Here is a 19,796-nt window from a genome sequence, read left to right as displayed (position 1 = left end):
TCCGGTTTGATCCGGTTTGAGCCGGTTTCAGCTGGTTTGATCCGGTTCCATCCGGTTTGATCCGCTCTGGGCCGGTTTGATCCGGTTTGAACCCGTTTGAGCCGGTTTGATCCGGTTCCATCCGGTTTGATCCGGTCTGAACAGGTTTCATCCGGTCTGAACCGGTTTGATCCGTTATGAACCAGTTTGAGCCGGTTCGATCCGGTCCCTTCCATCCGGTTTGATCCGGTCTGAACCGGTTTCATCGGGTCTGATCCGGTTTGAGCCGGTTTGATCCGAACTGAACCGGTTTGAGCCGGTTTGATCCGGTTTCAGCTGGTTTGATCCGGTTCCATCCGGTTTGATCCGGTTTGAACCGGCTTCAGCTGGTTTGATGCGGTTCCATCCGGTCTGATCCAGTCTGAGCCGGTTTCATCCAGTCTGATCCGGACTGAACCGGTTTGATCCGGTTTCACCTGGTTTGATCCGGTTCCATCCGGTGTGATCCGGTCTGAGCCGGTTTGATCCGGTTTGAACCCGTTTGAGCCGGTTTGATCCGGTTCCATCCGGTTTGATCCGGTCTGAACCGGTTTCATCGGGTCTGATCCGGTTTGAACCGGTTTGAGCCGGTTTGAACCGGTTTCAGCTGGTTTGATCCGGTTCCATCCGGTTTCATCCGGTCTGAACCGGTTTGAACCAGTTTGAGCCGGTTTAAACCGGTTCCATCCGGTTTGATCCGGTCTGAACCGGTTTCAACCGGTCTGATCCGGTTTGAACCGGTTTGAGCCGGTTTGAGCCGGTTTCAGCTGGTTTCATCCGGTTCCATCCGGTTTGATCCGGTCTGAGCCGGTTTGATCCGGTTTGAACCCGTTTGAGCCGGTTTGATCCGGTTCCATCCGGTCTGATCCGGTTTGAACCTGTTTCAGCTGGTTTGATCCGGTTCCATCCGGTTTCATCTGGTCTGAACCGGATTTATCCGGTTTGAACCAGTTTGAGCCGGATTGATCCGGTTCCATCCGGTTTAATCTGGTCTGAACCGTTGTCATCCAGTGTGATCCGGTTTCAACCGGTTTGAGCCGGCTGAGCCGGTTTCAGCTGGTTTGATCCGGTTCCATCCGGTTTCATCCGGTCTGAGCCGGTTTGATCCGGTTTGAACCAGTTAGAGCCGGTTTGATACAGTTTGATCCGGTTTGAACCGGTGTGATCCGGTTTGAACCGGTTTCATCCAGTCTGATCCGGTTTGAACCGGTTTGAGCCGGTTTGAGCCGGTTTGAGCTGGTTTCATCCGGTTCCATCCAGTTTGATCCGGTCTGAGCCGGTTTGATCCGGTTTGAACCGGTTTGAGCCGGTTTGATCCGGTTCCATCCGGTCTGATCCGGTTTGAACCGGTTTCAGCTGGTTTGATCCGGTTCCATCCGGTTTCATCTGGTCTGAACCGGATTTATCCGGTTTGAACCAGTTTGAGCCGGATTGATCCGGTTCCATCCGGTTTAATCTGGTCTGAAACGTTTTCATCAAGTGTGATCCGGTTTCAACCGGTTTGAGCCGGTTTGAGCCGGTTTCAGCTGGTTTGATCCGGTTCCATCCGGTTTGATCCGGTCTGAACCGGTTTGATCCGGTTTGAAACAGTTAGAGCCGGTTTGATCCGGTTTGAACCGGTTTCAGCTGGTTTAATCCGGTTCCATCCGGTTTGATCCGGTCTGAACCGGTTTCATCGGGTCTGATCCGGTTTGAACCGGTTTGAACCCGTTTCAGCTGGTTTGATCCGGTTCCATCCGGTTTGATCCGGTTTGAGCCGGTTTCAGCTGGTTTGATCCGGTTCCATCCGGTTTGATCCGCTCTGAGCCGGTTTGATCCGGTTTGAACCCGTTTGAGCCGGTTTGATCCGGTTCCATCCGGTTTGATCCGGTCTGAACAGGTTTCATCCGGTCTGAACCGGTTTGATCCGGTATGAACCAGTTTGAGCCGGTTCGATCCGGTCCCTTCCATCCGGTTTGATCCGGTCTGAACCGGTTTCATCGGGTCTGATCCGGTTTGAACCGGTTTGAGCCGGTTTGAGCCGTTTTCAGCTGGTTTGATCCGGTTCCATCCGGTTTGATCCGGTCTGAGCCGGTCTGATCCGGACTGAACCGGTTTTAGCCGGTTTGATCCGGTTTCAACTGGTTTGATCCGGTTCCATCCGGTTTCTTGCGGTCTGAGCCGGTTTGAGCCGGTTTGAACCGGTTCCATCCGGTTTGATCCGGTCTGAACCGGTTTGATCCGGTTTGAACCAGTTAGAGCCGGTTTGATCCGGTTTGAACCGGTTTCAGCTGGTTTAATCCGGTTCCATCCGGTTTGATCCGGTCTGAACCGGTTTCATCGGGTCTCATCCGGTTTGAACCGGTTTGAACCGGTTTCAGCTGGTTTGATCCGGTTCCATCCGGTTTCATCCGGTCTGAACCGGTTTGATCCGGTTTGAACCAGTTTGAGCCGGTTTGAACCGGTTCCATCCGGTTTGATCCGGTCTGAACCGGTTTCAACCGGTCTGATCCGGTTTGAACCGGTTTGAGCCGGTTTGAGCCGGTTTCAGCTGGTTTGATCCGGTTCCATCCGGTTTGATCCGGTCTGAGCCGGTTTGATCCGGTTTGAACCAGTTAGAGCCGGTTTGATACAGTTTGATCCGGTTTGAACCGGTGTGATCCGGTTTGAACCGGTTTCATCCAGTCTGATCCGGTTTGAACCGGTTTGAGCCGGTTTGCGCCGGTTTGAGCTGGTTTAATCCGGTTCCATCCAGTTTGATCCGGTCTGAGCCGGTTTGATCCGGTTTGAACCAGTTTGAGCCGGTTTAAACCGGTTCCATCCGGTTTGATCCGGTCTGAACCGGTTTCAACCGGTCTGATCCGGTTTGAACCGGTTTGAGCCGGTTTGAGCCGGTTTCAGCTGGTTTGATACGGTTCCATCCGGTTTGATCCGGTCTGAGCCGGTTTGATCCGGTTTGAACCAGTTAGAGCCCGTTTGATACAGTTTGATCCGGTTTGAACCGGTGTGATCCGGTTTGAACCGGTTTCATCCAGTCTGATCCGGTTTGAACCGGTTTCAGCTGGTTTGATCCGGTTCCATCCGGTTTCATCTGGTCTGAACCGGATTTATCCGGTTTGAACCAGTTTGAGCCGGATTGATCCGGTTCCATCCGGTTTCATCTGGTCTGAACCGGATTTATCCGGTTTGAACCGGTTTGAGCCGGTTTGAGCCGGTTTCAGCTGGTTTGATCCGGTTCCATCCGGTTTGATCCGGGCTGAACCGGTTTGATCCGGTTTGAACCAGTTAGAGCCGGTTTGATCCGGTTTGAACCGGTTTCAGCTGGTTTAATCCGGTTCCATCCGGTTTGATCCGGTCTGAACCGGTTTCATCGGGTCTGATCCGGTTTGAACCGGTTTGAACCGGTTTCAGCTGGTTTGATCCGGTTCCATCCGGTTTCATCCGGTCTGAACCGGTTTGATCCGGTTTGAACCAGTTTGATCCGGTTTGAACCGGTTCCATCCGATTTGATCCGGTCTGAACCGGTTTCAACCGGTCTGATCCGGTTTGAACCGGTTTGAGCCGGTTTGAGCCGGTTTCAGCTGGTTTGATCCGGTTCCATCCGGTTTGATCCGGTTTGAACCGGTTTCAGCTGGTTTGATCCGGTTCCATCCGGTTTGAACCGCTCTGAGCCGGTTTGATCCGGTTTCAATCCGTTTGAGACGGTTTGATCCGGTTCCATCCGGTTTGATCCGGTCTGAACCGGTTTGATCTGGTTTGAAAGAGTTAGAGCCGGTTTGATACGGTTTGAACCGCTTTCAGCTGGTTTGATCCGGTTCCATCCGGTTTGATCCGCTCTGAGCCGGTTTGATCCGGTTTGAACCCGTTTGAGCCGATTTGATCCGGTTCCATCCGGTTTGATCCGGTATGAACAGGTTTCATCCGGTCTGAACCGGTTTGATCCGGTATGAACCAGTTTGAGCCGGTTCAATCCGGTCCCTTCCATCTGGTTTGATCCGGTCTGAACCGGTTTCATCGGGTCTGATCCGGTTTGAGCCGGTTTGATCCGAACTGAACCGGTTTGAGCCGGTTTGATCCGGTTTCAGCTGGTTTGATCCGGTTCCATCCGGTTTGATCCGGTCTGAACCGGTTTCATCGGGTCTGATCCGGTTTGAACCGGTTTGAGCCGGTTTCAGCTGGTTTGATCCGGTTCCATCCGGTTTGATCCGGTCTGAACCGGTTTGATCCGGTTTGAACCAGTTAGATCTGTTTTGATCCGGTTTGAACCGGTTTGATCCGGTTTGAACCGGTTTCAGCTGGTTTGATCCGGTTCCATCAGGTTTGATCCGGTCTGAGCCGGTTTCATCCAGTCTGATCCGGTTTGAACCGGTTTGAGCCGGTTTGAGCCGGTTTCAGCTGGTTTGATCCGGTTCCATCCGGTTTGATCCGGTCTGAACCGGTTTGATCCGGTTTGAACCGGTTTCAGCTGGTTTGATCCGGTTCCATCCGGTTTGATCCGCTCTGAGCCGGTTTGATCCGGTTTGAACCCGTTTGAGCCGGTTTGAACCGGTTCCATCCGGTTTGATCCGGTCTGAACCGGTTTGATCCGGTTTGAACCAGTTAGAGCCGGTTTGATCCGGTTTGAACCGGTTTCAGCTGGTTTAATCCGGTTCCATCCGGTTTGATCCGGTCTGAACCGGTTTCATCGGGTCTCATCCGGTTTGAACCGGTTTGAACCGGTTTCAGCTGGTTTGATCCGGTTCCATCCGGTTTCATCCGGTCTGAACCGGTTTGATCCGGTTTGAACCAGTTTGAGCCGGTTTGAACCGGTTCCATCCGGTTTGATCCGGTCTGAACCGGTTTCAACCGGTCTGATCCGGTTTGAATCGGTTTGAGCCAGTTTGAGCTGGTTTCAGCTGGTTTGATCCGATTCCATCCGGTTTGATCTGGTCTGAGCCGGTTTGATCCGGTTTGAACCAGTTAGAGCCGGTTTGATACAGTTTGATCCGGTTTGAACCGGTGTGATCCGGTTTGAACCGGTTTCATCCAGTCTGATCCGGTTTGAACCGGTTTGAGCCGGTTTGAGCCGGTTTGAGCTGGTTTAATCCGGTTCCATCCAGTTTGATCCGGTCTGAGCCGGTTTGATCCGGTTTGAACCCGTTTGAGCCGGTTTGATCCGGTTCCATCCGGTCTGATCCGGTTTGAACCGGTTTCAGCTGGTTTGTTCCGGTTCCATCCGGTTTCATCTGGTCTGAACCGGATTTATCCGGTTTGAACCAGTTAGAGCCGGATTGATCCGGTTCCATCCGGTTTAATCTGGTCTGAACCGTTTTCATCCAGTGTGATCCGGTTTAAACCGGTCTGATCCGGTTTGATCCGGTCAAAACCGGTTTCAACTGGTCTGATCCAGTTTTATCCGTTCTGATCCGGTTCGATCCGGATTGAACCGATCTGATCCGGTTTGATCCGGTCTGAGCCAGTCAAAACCGGTTTGAACTGGTCTGATCCGGTCTGATCCAGTTCGATCCGGATTGAACCGGTCTGATTTGCTTTGATCCGGTCTGAGCCGGTCAAAACAGGCTTGACGCAGTCTGATGCGGTTTGATCCGGTCTGATCTGGTTCGATCCGGTTTGAAACGGTCTTATCCGGTTTGATGCGGTCTGAGGCGGTCACAACCGGCTTGAACCGGTCTGATGCAGTTTGATCCGGTCTGACCCGGTCTGAGCCAGTGAAAACCGGTTTGATACGGTTTGATCCGGTCTGATCCGGTCTGAGCCGGTCAAAACCGGTTTTAACTGGTCTGATCCAGTTTGATCCGGTCTGATCCGGATCGCTCCGGCTTGAACCGGTCTGATCCTTTTTGATCTGGTCAAAACCGGTTTGAACTGGTCTGATCCGGTTTGATCCGGTCTGATCCGGTTTGTACCGGTCTGATCCGGTTTGATCCGTTTCGAACCGGTCTCACCCGGTCTGATCCATTCTGATCCGGTCAGAACCGGTCTCATCCGGTTTGATCCGCTTGTATCCGGTGTGTTCCAGTCTGATCCGCTCAAAACCTGTTTCATCCGGTCAGATCCGGTTTGATCTGGTCTGAACCGGTTCGATCTGGTTTGATTCGGTCCGATCCGGTCTGAGCCGGTCAAAACCGGTTTGAACCCGTGTGATTCGGTCTGATGCGGTTTGATCTGGTCTGATCCAGTTTGATCCATTCTGATCCTGTCTGGCCCGGTCTGATCCAGTCTGATCCGGTCTGATCCGGTCTGACCCGGTCTGATCCAGTCTGATCCGGTCTGAACCGGTCTGATCCGTTTTGATCCGCTTTTATCCGGTATGATCCGATTTGATCCTGTCTGATCCGGTCAAAAGCGGTTCCATCCGGTCTGATCCGGTTTGATCCGGTCTCATCCGGTTTGATCCGGTTTGAACCGGTCTTATCTGGTTTGATACGGTCTGATCTGGTCACAACCGGCTTGAACCTGTCTGATCCGGTTCGATCCGGTTTGATCCAGTCTGATACAGTCAAAATCAGTTTGATCCGGTCAAAATCGGTTCCATCAGGTCTGATCTGGTTTGATCTGGTCAAAACTGGTTCGATCCAGCCGCCACCACCTGCCCGCCCCCCTGGCTTCTGGGAGCCCCATCGCCGGGGGGTCAGGCACCCCCCAAGATTGGGCTCCCAGCCGCCAACCCTGGCCCGCCCCCTAGCTTCTGGGAGCCCCATCGCCGAGGGTGCAGGCAACCCCTGCGATCGGGCTCCCAGCCACCACCACCGGCCAGCCCCCCTGGCTTCTGGGAGCCCCATCCTCGGGGGTGCAGGCATCCCCCCGCGATCGGGCTCCCAGCCACCACCCCTGGCCCGCCCCCCTGGCTTCTGGGAGACCCGTCGCTGGGGGTGCAGGCACCCCCCGTGATCGGGCTCCCAGCTGCCACCCCCGGCCCACCCCCTGGCTTCTGGGAGCCTTGTGGACTCACAGCCTCTTTCTGATATTGTGAGTAATATCATCTCCCCATCTGAAAATTTTCATCTCCTTCTCAGACGATTGTACACCCCCAGTGTGCACATCCTCAGAGGGAGTAACCCCCTCTGTATTAGGAGTCATATCAGCCTCTTCCTCCCTGAATATTCAGAACAGTATCCCAGGGTTGTTTCTACTTCCAGTGGTACTGATTGTCATATCCTCCTCTCCCAAGCAGAAGTTCGAAACACTATTATGGGGGGTGTACACCGTCTGTGATATAGAAATTAACATCGTCCTCTCCCCAGTGGATATCAGGAACAAGTCTATTAATCATTAATATTAGTAATTATATTAATATTAATAATAATTATTGATATTAATGATCACAATAAAGAGAGTAAAAATTAATACTGGTTTAAAATGTTAATGATTTGTAACAATAATTATTAGTAATATCACTATTAATAAGAATATTATATTAGCAATTAATGTGACTTAAATCAATACCCAGTGATGCTGGGAATCAAATAATAATTAGTATTAGGAACTAATATTATTTGATGACATTAATATTAATAATTAATTGAAAGCATGCATAATCATGTATTTAAAATCATTATCCGTAATTAATAATGGTATCCTATAAGTTTTTAGTATCATTCATAATTATTAAACTCGATCATTGATGATTAATAATCATATTATTGTTCCTAATTCCACAGGAAGTGTAAACCTACTTGTGATGCTGTTCTTAATATCCAGGGACAGAAAGCAGGATTTTAGTTTTTGGGTTTTTTTTTTTTTTTTTTTTGAGATGGAGTCTCGCTCTGTCGGCCAGGCTGGAGTGCAGTGGCCGGATCTCAGCTCACTGCAAGCTCCACCTCCCGGGTTCACGCCATTCTCCTGCCTCAGCAGCCTCCCGAGTAGCTGGGACTACAGGTGCCCGCCACCTCGCCTGGCTAGTTTTTTGTATTTTTTAGTAGAGACGGGGTTTCCCCATATTAGCCAGGATGGTCTCGATCTCCTGACCTCGTGATCTGCCCGTCTCGGCCTCCCAAAGTGCTGGGATTACAGGCTTGAGCCACCGTGCCCAGCCGGATTTTAGTTTTAATATCACAGTAGGTGTACGCTCACCACGTGATGCTGATCCTAATATAAAGCGGGGTAGAGTATCACATGACTCCAAACATAGCAATGAATGGATAGCTACCTGGTAATATTGCTCCTAATATTCCCGGAAGAAGCCTATGCTATTAGTCCGAATATGGCACTGAGGGGACAGCTCTTCTGAGATACTGTTCCTAGTATGCGGAGGGGGAGAGGATGATAATAATTCGCAGGCTGTGTGCTCCCGCCCAGTGATATTGTAATTACTATCCTGGGAGGGAGAGGATGATATTGCACTCTGTACAGCAGGAGGCGTACACCCAGTCTGGGATATTGTTCCTAATATCCATGGAGGGGACAGGCTGATATTACTCGCAATGTGGCACAGGGTGGACATTCACCCTGTTTCATCCTTCTCAATATTCCAAGGCCGAGAGACTGATATTAATCTCAGTATCACAGACACTGTACAACCCCTTGTGATACTCTTCCAAATATCCAGATCAGGTTCCCAGCAGCCACCCCCAGCCGGCCCCCCTGGCTTCTGGGAGCCCCGTCGCCGGGGGTGCAGGCATGACCCCCTATTGGGCTCCCAGCCGCCACCCCCAGCCCACCCCCCGGCTTCTGGGAGCCCCATTGTCGGGGGTGCAGGCACCCCCCGCGATCGGGCTCCCAGCCGCCACCCCTGGCCCGCCCCCCCGGATTCTGGGAGCCCCGTCGCTGGGAGTGCAGGCACCCCCCGTGATCGGGCTCCCAGCCGCCACCCCCAGCCCGCACCCCTGGCTTCTGGGAGCCCCATCGCTGGGGGTGAATGTCCCCTTTGTCCTTATCAGCATGTAGCTAGCAATATTGTGACATTTTTACTGCAGAGTGAACGATGACTGGGGCATCTTAAGAGGAGTTGTAGGGTGTTTCTTTCTGCATAGGTACCTCTTCTCCCTCCTACCCGCAATTGACAAGTGCCCATCCACTCCAGCATTAGAGATGCTACTAATATGTGAATTTTTGGTGGTCCCTCCAGGTGAGCCTTCCCAGACTTTCCCTTTTCCAGGAGCTCAACCTCCTGTTCATGTCTAGCTGTCTATCTACTCTAACAGAGCCCACTATCCTGTGTCTTTCCCAAAAATAGTGAGGGAACAATGAATTGGAAACCATAGCAAATGATATACATGTAGATGAAAACTTTACAACTTACACAAATAATCACTCAAAATCATCCTTACACTAAAAATGCAAGACTATACAATTTCTAGAAGAAACTATAGAAGAAAAGCTATGTGCCTTTGGGTTTGGTAATGAATTTTAACAAATGGCAAAAAAGGTTGATATACCCAGAAGAAATGACAATGTGAATTTCTTAATATTTATAAATATTTAAAGTTTATACTCTGGAAAATACCTTGTGAAGGGAACAAAAAGACATGTCACATATTGAAAGAAAATATTTGCAAAATACAGATCTGAGAAAGACTTTGTATTCAAAATACATACAAAATTCTTAAAACTGAACAATAAGTTAAACAGCCCAATTAAAAATGCACACAGATCTGAATGAACACCTCACCAAAGATGATCTACAGAAGGCAAGTAAACATACCAAAAGATGCTCAACATAGTACATAACTGAAAACCACAATGAGATAGCACAGCTGGTCTATACCTCTTACAACTGCTAAACTCTTTAAAAAATGACAAATTGCTGGAGGAAAAACAAGAACTCTTTTCATTGCTGGTGGGACACTGTGTATAAGACCAAAATATGCCACCCTAAAATATAATGGCAGGAAACCAGAATATGCCACCCAAAAATATGTCCCTTTGGCTTAAGAATTATTCCAAGCTGATTATTTTGAAAAAAAAAAAAAGCCAACAAAGGAAGTTCTGAAAACAGAGTAGAAGTTACCCTTGTGTAAGGAAAATTTACATCTATAAAGGAAATCCCCATTTAAAAGCTACCTCTCTCTCTCAGCACCAAGAAGAGAAGGGTAACTAAATCACTAAAGAGTCTTATCAATAAGGTATACATGTTTTTAAAACTTTTCTGTTTTTCTCATTTTAATCTGTTGTTTGTTACAGAGGGTCCTATCTAAGAATTCCAAAAACACAGAAAATTGTTTGTCCTCCCCTATTACAAGTTGGGCAGTTTTTTCCAAAGCTAAACAACTCTCACCTTACAATCCAAAAATCACATTCCTAAGTATTTTGACAACTACTTTGATGTTATTTCTAAATAAAAGCTACCATGCAGTTATTTACAGAAGCTCTATTCACAATGACCAAAGGAAAAAAAGAATCAGAAAGTCTTATAGTAGATGACTGTGTGGGAATCCACTCAGACATCAAGAGTTCTTATAAAGATTATTTAAACGAAAACATTTGAGATACTGAAGATAAAGGAAGAAATCTTACCAGAACTTACTTTATCCAATTAAAGCAGAGCTCCCAGAAAAATACAGCTGCCATTAACTCCATCCAAGGAGTTTCTTGCAAATTCAGCTGCCATGAAGACAGTGTACTCTTTCCCATTAGCATTGATAAATGAAAATGAAATCCTAAACTCCCAACTGACTGAACAGACCAACTCTTGGCTGAGGGAACCCCAGAGTAACTTTCAAAACTGAGTTCTCAGCTTGGCCAGGATGGGATGATGGGGGTCAGATACACCGCGTTATTCCCCCTCGTTTGCTAACCATGATGAGGCTTTCTTCCCTAAGGATTAAACAGAAACCAGCCCTTTCAAAGGTGCCACCACTGATATCAACCTCTCCTTTCTTGCCTAATGAGAGACCACACATGATGGAGAGGTTCTGGCCTGTGTACAGAGGATGCACAGAGCGAGTTTTCATGTCCTCTGCTTCACCTTTTAATGTCAGAGGGCTGAAAACTCTACCCTGGGATCGTGCTAACACTGCCATCTTTTGTACATGGGACCCATGAAGAAGCAAGAAACTCAATTGCACAAGCATGCATTTCTCCTTTCATAAATATTCATGACTCCTCCTAGAGTTTATTAAATATACGTTTTTGCCAATTCCACTCAGCATAAATTACTATTTCCTTTACATCTCCCTTGAAGCATCTGTTTCTGGCTTCTGGCTGGAGGCTATGCTTCCCAGTCTGTGAGAAGGACAATCCTGCAGGCTGCAACTCTTTATAGGAAATAAATCTCTCATTGGGTGTGGTGGCTCATGCCTGTGATCCCAGCACTTTGGGAGGCCAAGGCAGCTGGATCACCTGAGGTCAGGCATTTGAGACCAGCCTGGTCAACATGATGAAACCCTGTCTCTACTAAAAATACAAAAAATTAGTCAGGCTTGGTGGTGGGCATCTGTAATCCCAGCTAATTGGGAGGCTGAGGCAGGAGAATGGCTTGAACCCAGAAGGTGGAGGTTGCAGTGAGCCGAGATCGCACCATTGCACTCCAGCCTCGGTAACAAGAGTGAAACTCTAAAAAAAAAAAAAAAAAAAAAAAAACCATAAAAATAAAGAAATGTCTCCTTTCCAAATTTATGAAATTGTCATTTTGTTAATCATTTTGGATGCTGAAGAACTTGTAATCCAGTGAGTAGAAATGTTGGTAGCCCATTTATGGCTGTCAACCTGCCAATTCTCAGGAGTTTGTATGATCCTAAATCTGAAAGAATCTCATCCCATTAGGATTCTTGTCTCCTTTTCTGTTGCCTTTGCCCACTGGCTCTGCCAACAGGGGTCTTTCTTTCTCCTTGGCTATCTTTGGATAGGGGGGCTCCATCTTCTGTACCACCTTAAGGAATGCCTTTTGCATGCATGGCTAAGTCATTGAAAAGCCTACAGTTTCAGTAACATTTTGAGTGAGTACTCTGTGAAGCTGGGTTGGAATCTCAGGCTTCTTTGTCTGGAAGGTAACTCTTGGGATACAAGTTTCTTATCCTAGCTTTGGTTTTGAGGCCTCTGTGTTCTCCTCTTGGGTTGGAAGTTATTCCTGGCTTTTTGTTTCATGGTGTCTCTGTGATCTTGATCTTGCTCTTTTCATGGGAACTTCTCAGTTGACTAAATTCTCCCTTCTCAAACCTCTGCTGACTATGTGTTCCACCAATATGGAGCTAATTCTGTCTACTTCCTTTCCTGTTTGCATGACTTTACTAAGAATAAGAATTATTTAGAACTTAAATGGCTCCTTTGAGAAAATTTTTATCTTCCAAACTGCCTCCTTTTAGATCTTTCCCTTCCCATTTGAGTCTCTCAACTCCCTACAATCACTGAAACTTTAGGCACCCTGCTCCATGCCTTGGAGGCTCTCAACATGCTCAAGAATCTGCAAAAGCAAACACCTGGGGCTGAAAAATAAAACAGAAAAAAAAATTATTTCTCAGCCTCTGTAAGATTGTATGTCAAAACAAAAGAAAATCTTACAAATCTCCAAAATTATTACTGAGAAAAAAGTTTTAGCCCTCATATGAAGAAGGTAAAAACTTGTTCCGTTTTCCAGAAACACAGTTATAATACAAATAAAAAATGGGGCAAAGACAAAAACCAAGTCTTCTGTATAAACTAGTAAATTTTGTATTATTGTAATCACATTAGTCAGGGTTCTCCAGAAAGACAGAATCAATGTGATATATGTAGATAGATAGATGAGAGAAGACTCATTAGGGGAATTGGTTCACATAATTATGGAGGCTGAGAAGTTCCACGATAGCCTATCACCAAGTTGGAGAACTAGGAAAGCGTAGCATGGCTCAGTCCAGGTCAAAAGGACTCAGAATGAGGGAAGCCAATGGTGTAACTCTCATTCTGAGGCCAAAGGCCTGAGACCCTAAAGTTCTGATGTCAAGGGCAGGAGAAGAAGGATGTTTCCATTTCAGAAGGAGATAATTCCCCTTTCCTCTTCCTTTTTGTTCTATCTGGGTTCTCAACCAATTGGATGGTGCCTGTATTCATCCATTTATACACTGCTATGAAGAAATACCCGAGTCTGAGCAATTTATAAAGAACAAAGAGGTTTAATGCGCTGACAGTTCCACATGGCTGGAGGGGCCTCACAACCATGGTGGAAGGGGAAGCAAAGACGTCCTTCTTCACATGGCAGCAACAAGGAGAAGTGCTGAGCCAAATGGGAAAAGCTCCTTATAAAAACATCAGATCATGAGAACTCACTCACTATCATGAGAACAGCATGGCAGTAACCACCACCATGATTCAATCACCTCCAGCTGGGTCCCTCCCACGACATGTAGGAATTATAAGAACTACAATTCAAGATGAGATCTGAGTGGGGACACAGCAAAACCATATCTGTGTCCATCTACATTGGGTCAGGGTTATCTCAGTGTCTTCCAGAAATACCCTCACACATATGCCCAGAAATTGTGTTTTACCAGCTGTGTGTCTCTTAATCCAATCAAGTAGATGTCTAAAATTAACCATCAGAATATTTATGCCTGATTCATGCCTGAAATTTCAGGATGAAAGCTATGAAATCTCTATTTGTGTTTGTATGTCTATTAATGTGTGTTATGTATATGTGATATTTTCTTAACTCAGGTTAGCGTTGCAAAATTCATTTATAAAATTCTTTAAAAGTGTTCTATTCTAACTTGGCTTGGAAAAACATAAGCATTTATAAATAAATATTCACCAAACTCCTAGAAATATAGGAACTGGTCAAATGTTTTTTAAGTTAACACGATTTGGATAAAACTTAGTTAAATAAGGTTAATATAATATTTTTGGTGTAATAAAACAACTATGTCTTCAAAGTTACCACTATCGAATATAAAACAAACATAAATTCCTATTCTACTTGAGTTCTACTCAAATAAGCTAATATTATACTTACTAGAAACGTAAAATCTTAAAGTTTTTAAATTTGATTCTAATTAAGTTGTCATTCTTATGAAAAATATTATTTCTTTTTTATGGTGAAAAGATATACATATATTTAGAGTTAGTCAGTTGGACTCGGTTTAGATGATCCCAATTTTGTTGCAACATCCAAAGCATCATAATCAGGAGCGAGTCGAACATATGCCTTCTTCTCTTTATCAGGTCGAATCAGGATGTTGACTGTGGCCACATCCATGTCCCAGAGCTTCTTCACAGCCTGTTTAATCTGGTGCTTGTTGGCTTTAACATCCACAATGAACACAAGTATGTTGTTTTCTTCTATCTTCTTCATGGCCGACTCAGTGGTCAGCGGAAACTTGATGATAGCATAGTGGTCAAGCTTGTTTCTCCAGGGGGTGATCTTCCAAGGATATGTGGGCTGCCTCTGGAGTCGCAGTGTCTTGGGCCACCTCAAGGTGAATGACATGCGGATCTTCTTTTCTGTATATTGCTGTGGACACCTTTCAACACTGCCTTCTTGGCCTTTAAAGCTTTGGCTTTGGCTTTGGCTTTAGGAGGGGCAGGAACTTCCTTCTTCACTTTCGGTGCCATCTTGTGAAAAGCGAAAAACATTATTTCAAAAATAATTTGTTTACTGTAAATCTGCTTAATAGTAGTTTCCAAAATACTTTTGGTAATTTTTAACCTTAAAGTTAAGCTAAGTAAAAGATTTGCATTAAATATCTAGACCATTTATAAATAAGATACAATACTAAAACATTAATTACTGAACATAAGTAATTAAAGTTTATATAATTTTCGCTTCTTATTTTTACAGAGAGACTAAAGATATTTTGGACCATTAATAAACATGTTTTTGTCTACCACAATGAGAAATTGTACGATGAGGAAACACATCCATGTAGATGTTGGGAGATGGTATACTCATACATTTTCTAACCTACTATGGAATGCTAATATATGACAGTTTATAACTGTTTACTTGTTAGTTTTCTCTGGAAAATAAAAGATTACTAAGTATTAAAATTATAATCAATATGTGTAAATAAAACTACTAGAAGCAATAGAATAACTAGAAACAACTCTATGCAAAGCATGCAAGAAAAGTAGGGCATGATTCACAAGTAAAGTAGGATGTATTTTTTATAAGGAAAACCTTACAAAAAATACAAATAAAAAGAGATATCTAACCTTCCCTGTGTTATATTTGTATCAGTAAAATGTTGTTTTCAGAAATTATATAAAATTCCTGGAAATTTGTCAATGTCCTCCTTATCCATGCTATGTGCCAGTATAGAGTTATGAGTCATAATTCCAATTATTATTTTAAATGTTGTGCCAGGTGCAGTGGCTTATGCCTGTAATCCCAGCACTTTGGGAGGCCGAGGTGGGTGGATCAGAAGGTCAGGAGATCAAGACCATCCTGGCTAACACGGTGAAACCCCATCTCTACTAAAAATACAAAAAATTAGCTGGGCGTGGTGGCGGACACCTGTAGTCACAGCTACTCGGGAGGCTGAGGGAGGAGCATGGCGTGAACCTGGGAGGCGGAGCTTGCAGTGTGCTGAGATCACGCCATTGTACTCAAGCCTGGGTGACAGAGCGAGACTCTGTTTCTAAATAAATAAATAAATAAATAAATAAATAAATAAATAAATGTTGTATGCCACAGAAAAAATCAAATATCCTTGTCAACTGTGGTATAATCACAGCCATTTCATACTCTTGGTCATTTAGATATTATTTCCCCCTGATGCTTTCCTGAAAGCTCCTGCGATCAGCTACAGGTCAGAATGTTCATCTCCGATACAGCACTCTAACCCGAACCCGAACCCGAACCCTAACTATCCCGGCCCGCGGGATAGTCGAAGCAGGCCCTGGAGGAGGGGGTGGGAATTTGGGGAACAAGAGATACGAGAAATGGAGACAAGACAGTGCTCTGATCAAGTCTCGTTTAATGGCGGTAATGCAGTGCATTATATACACTTGGAGGGGAAGGGGTTGGGCCAAGGCGAAAATGATCTCACAGTGGAGGCGTGGCCAGATAGGTATTGGTTTCTCTGGTCGAACGTCATGTTGCACCTGCGCTGTCAGGTAGTAATTTTCGCGGGCGTGGGAAAAATGGGTGAAGAAGCAGGAAGAGCGCCATCTTTTATGAGGTTATTAATACAGGGAAAAAGGGCAAAGATAGGGAGAAGGTGTGGGGTGGAAATGAATATAGCTCAGGCGTTTTCAATCGTCAGTTATTATTTGCTATGGCCGGGGCGGGCAGCTCCGGACACCTAACGCTAACCCTAACCCTAACCCTAACCCTAATATACCCCCTAACCCTAACAACCCTAACCCTAACCCTAACCCTAACCCAACCCTAACCCTACCCTAACCCTAACCCTAAACCCTAACCCTAACCCTAACCGTAAACCCTAACCCTAAACCCTAACCCTAACCCTAAACCCTAACCCTAACCCAACCCTAACCCTAACCCTAAACCAACCCTAACCCTAACCCAACCCTAACCCTAACCCTTAACCCTCACCCTCACCCTAAAACCCTAACCCTAAAACTCTAGCCCTAGCCCTAATCCTAACTCTCACCCTAACCCCTATCTCCAACCCCTAACTCTAACCCTAACCCTATTGCTACGTTCTTTGCTATGTTTGCATTGACTATGTCAGTGTTATTATGACCGCTCTCTTAACACTCCAGGGTAGCGTGGGGAATGCAGATCTTACATGAACTTTTCTATTGAGGCACTGCGTTAGCATTAGAGGTACTTGTTACGTGAGCACTGCGGGTGTCGTATTTCGGGTGTCATGTCTGCGTATGCTGCATTTGTGTTCCGGGCCACGGTGTGGACCTCGCACTGGGGTCGCCTAGCCCTGGGTGGGGAGAACCTCGGTGCGCAAGATTGAGAGCGGCTTTTGGTTTCCGGTTTTCCACACTAACCATTCTAACTAGTCTCTGACCTTCATTACTCAAGGCTACAAACAAAGGAGTTTATTCGCCGTGGATGCTGCCCCGAGTTGCCCCAAAGCGAGGCTGAGGAGAACGCTGCTCCGCCTTCCTGGTGTACCCCGGGTCTGTGCTGAGCAGAACGCAGCTCCGCCCTCGCGGTGCACCACACGTGCGGACCTCGGCTGAGGAGAACGCTGCTCTGCCTTCGCGGTACCCCCAAGGTCTGCGCAAAGGAGAACACAGCTCCACCCTCGTGATGCTCTCTGGGTCTGTGCTGAGGACAATACAACTCCTCCCCCGCAGAGGCACAGCCGCGGCGCAGGCGCAGAGTGGCAGGCCGGGGCAGTGCAATCCCAGAGTCGGGCGCGGGCTCGGCGCAGGCCGGCGCAGGTGCAGAGTCGCGCGCCGTCGCAGCGCAGGCGCACAGTAGCAGGCTGGGGCGGGGCAGGCGCAGAGTCGCAGGCCGGCGTGGCGCAGGCCCAGAGTCGCGCACCGGCGCGGTGCAGGCCGACGCAGGCGCAGAGTCGCAGGCCGGGGCGGCCCAGCTGCAGAGTCACGCGCCGGCGCGGCGCAGGCCGGCGCAGGCCCAGAGTCGCAGGCCGGCGCAGAGTCGCGCGCTGGCGCGGCGCAGGCGGAGAGTCGCAGGCCGGGGCAGCGCAGGCGCAGAGTCGCAGGCCGGCGCGGCGCAGGCCCAGAGTCGCACGCCGGCGCGGCGCAGGCGCAGAGTCGCACGCCGGCGCATCGCAGGCCTGCGGAGGCGCAGAGTCGCAGGCCGGCGCGGCGCAGGAGCAGAGTTGCGCACCAGCGCGTCGCAGGCCGGCGCGGCGCAGCGCAGGCAGGCGCAGGCGCAGAGTCGCAAGCCGTCCCAGCGCAGGCGCAGAGTCGCAGGCAGGCGTGGCGCAGGCCCAGAGTCGCGCGCCGGAGCGGCGCAGGCGCAGAATCGTGCCGGCGCGGCGCAGGCCTGCGCAGGCGCAGAGTCGCAGGCCGGCGCGGCGCAGGAACAGAGTCGCTCGCCGGCGCGTCGCAGGCCGGCGCGGCGTAGGCCCAGAGTCGCAGGCCGGCGCGGCGCAGGCGCAGAGTCCTACGCCGGCGCGTCGCTGGCCTGCGGAAGCGCAGAGTCGCAGGCCGGTGCGACGCAGGAGCAGAGTCGCGCAGCAGCGCGTCGCAGGCCGGCGCAGCGCAGGCAGGCGCAGGCGCAGAGTCGCAAGCCGTCCCGGCGCAGGCGCAGAGTCGCAGGCCGGCGCGGCGCAGGCCCAGAGTCGTACGCCGGCGCGGAGCAGGCCTGCGCAGGCGCAGAGTCGCAGGCCGGCGCGGCGCAGGAGCGGAGTCGCGCGCCGGCGCGTCGCAGGGTTAGGGTTAGCATAGTCGCGCGCCAGCGCCGCGCAGAGTGGCAGGCGCAGAGTCGCAGGCCGGGGCGGTGCAGGGGCAGAGTCGCCCGCTGGCGCGGCGCAGGCCGGCGCAAGCGCAGAGTGGCGGGCCTGCGCGGCGCAGGCGAAAGGTCGCAGGGCGGCGCAGTCGCAGAGTCGCAGGGCGGCGCAGGCGCAGAGTCGCAGGCGCGTGCTTCCGGCGGGGGGGTCGCGGCGCAGGGACAGAGACGCGCGCCGCGTGGGCCTGAGGGGGCGCTGTGCAGGCGCAGAGACTCACGCCGCCGGGGGAGTGGTGCAGAGATGGGCGGATCATCAGTAATCTGAAAAGCCGGGCTCGGGTGCCCCCTGCTTGCAGCCACGCACTACAGGGCCCTCTTGCTCACGGTGCTGTGCCAGTTCGCCCCCTGCTGGCGACTAGAGCAACTGCAGGGCCCTCTTTCTTAGAGTGGTGGCCAGCGCCACCTGTTGGCGTCGGGGCACTGAAGGGCCCTCTTGCTCGCAGTATAGTGATGGCACGCCGCCTGCTGGCAGTTGGGGACATTGCAGAGCTCTCTGGGTCACAGTGTAGTAGCAGTGCTCCCGATGCTGGCAGCTGGGGACACTGCCGGGCCCTCTTGCTTGTCTTGTAGTGGGGGCACGCCCCCCTCTGGCCGCTGGGGGGCACTACAGGATCCTCTTGCTCACAGTATGGTGGCAGCACGCCCCCTGCTGCCAACCAGGACACTGCAGGGTCCTCTTGCTCATGATGTGGTACCCGTGCGCCACCTACTGGCAGCTAGGGACACTGCAGGATCCTCTTGCTCACAGCGTAGTCGTCGTACGCCCCCTGCTAGCAGCTGGGGACCCTTCCGGGCCCTGTGGCTGGCAGTGTCGTGGCAGCACACCACCAGCACACAGATGGGAGCTATGCAGGGCCCTCTTGCTCCAGGTGTGCCGGATGACGCCCCCTACTGGCCGCCTCCTGCACCACTTAAAGTCAGAGCGCCAGTTATTAAGTGCCACCAGTTCTGGAAATTCAAACTGAAACGGACCTATTACTGGGGAGAACTGATGTCCCAGTTCTTTTCTAACTTGGAAGACAGATTTTCACCAAGAGGCAATACGAAGATGGCAGACAACTTCATTGAAAAAAATACAGTGTGAAGAGCTTATTGTAGAAAAATAGGGAGGAGTAGGCTGATTGTGCAGGAAAGCAGCCTAAGAGTCCTGTGAAGGGAATTTTATTTTGGACTTCTTCACATTCCTGCCTCTCAGGTCTGCCCCTGTTTTCTTTGGTTTTCCTGTTACTGCCTTAGGTCCCCAACTTGCCCCACTTAGGCTTGTGGGACCTCCTCACTGTTGGTTGAGACACATGTGTGGTGATCGATCTGAATCCACTCTGGCACCAGGCTCCTTCCCGCCATCCCAGGCAGGCTGACAGTGGTCACATTTGTATGTACTGCACCTATCTCTTTTGAATGTGCTTCTCTGCCCTAATCTGTACTTATGGTGCCAGGTTCCTTTTAAGAATGTCCCTTTTGTCCTTATCAGCATGTAGCTACCCATATTGTGACATTATTACTGCAGAGTGAATGATGACTGGCACATCTTAAGAGGATTTCTAGG

The sequence above is a fragment of the Macaca fascicularis genome, chromosome 12 (genome assembly GCF_037993035.2).
Source record: "Macaca fascicularis isolate 582-1 chromosome 12, T2T-MFA8v1.1".
Taxonomy (NCBI): domain Eukaryota; kingdom Metazoa; phylum Chordata; class Mammalia; order Primates; family Cercopithecidae; genus Macaca; species Macaca fascicularis.
This window is presented reverse-complemented; position numbering follows the sequence as displayed.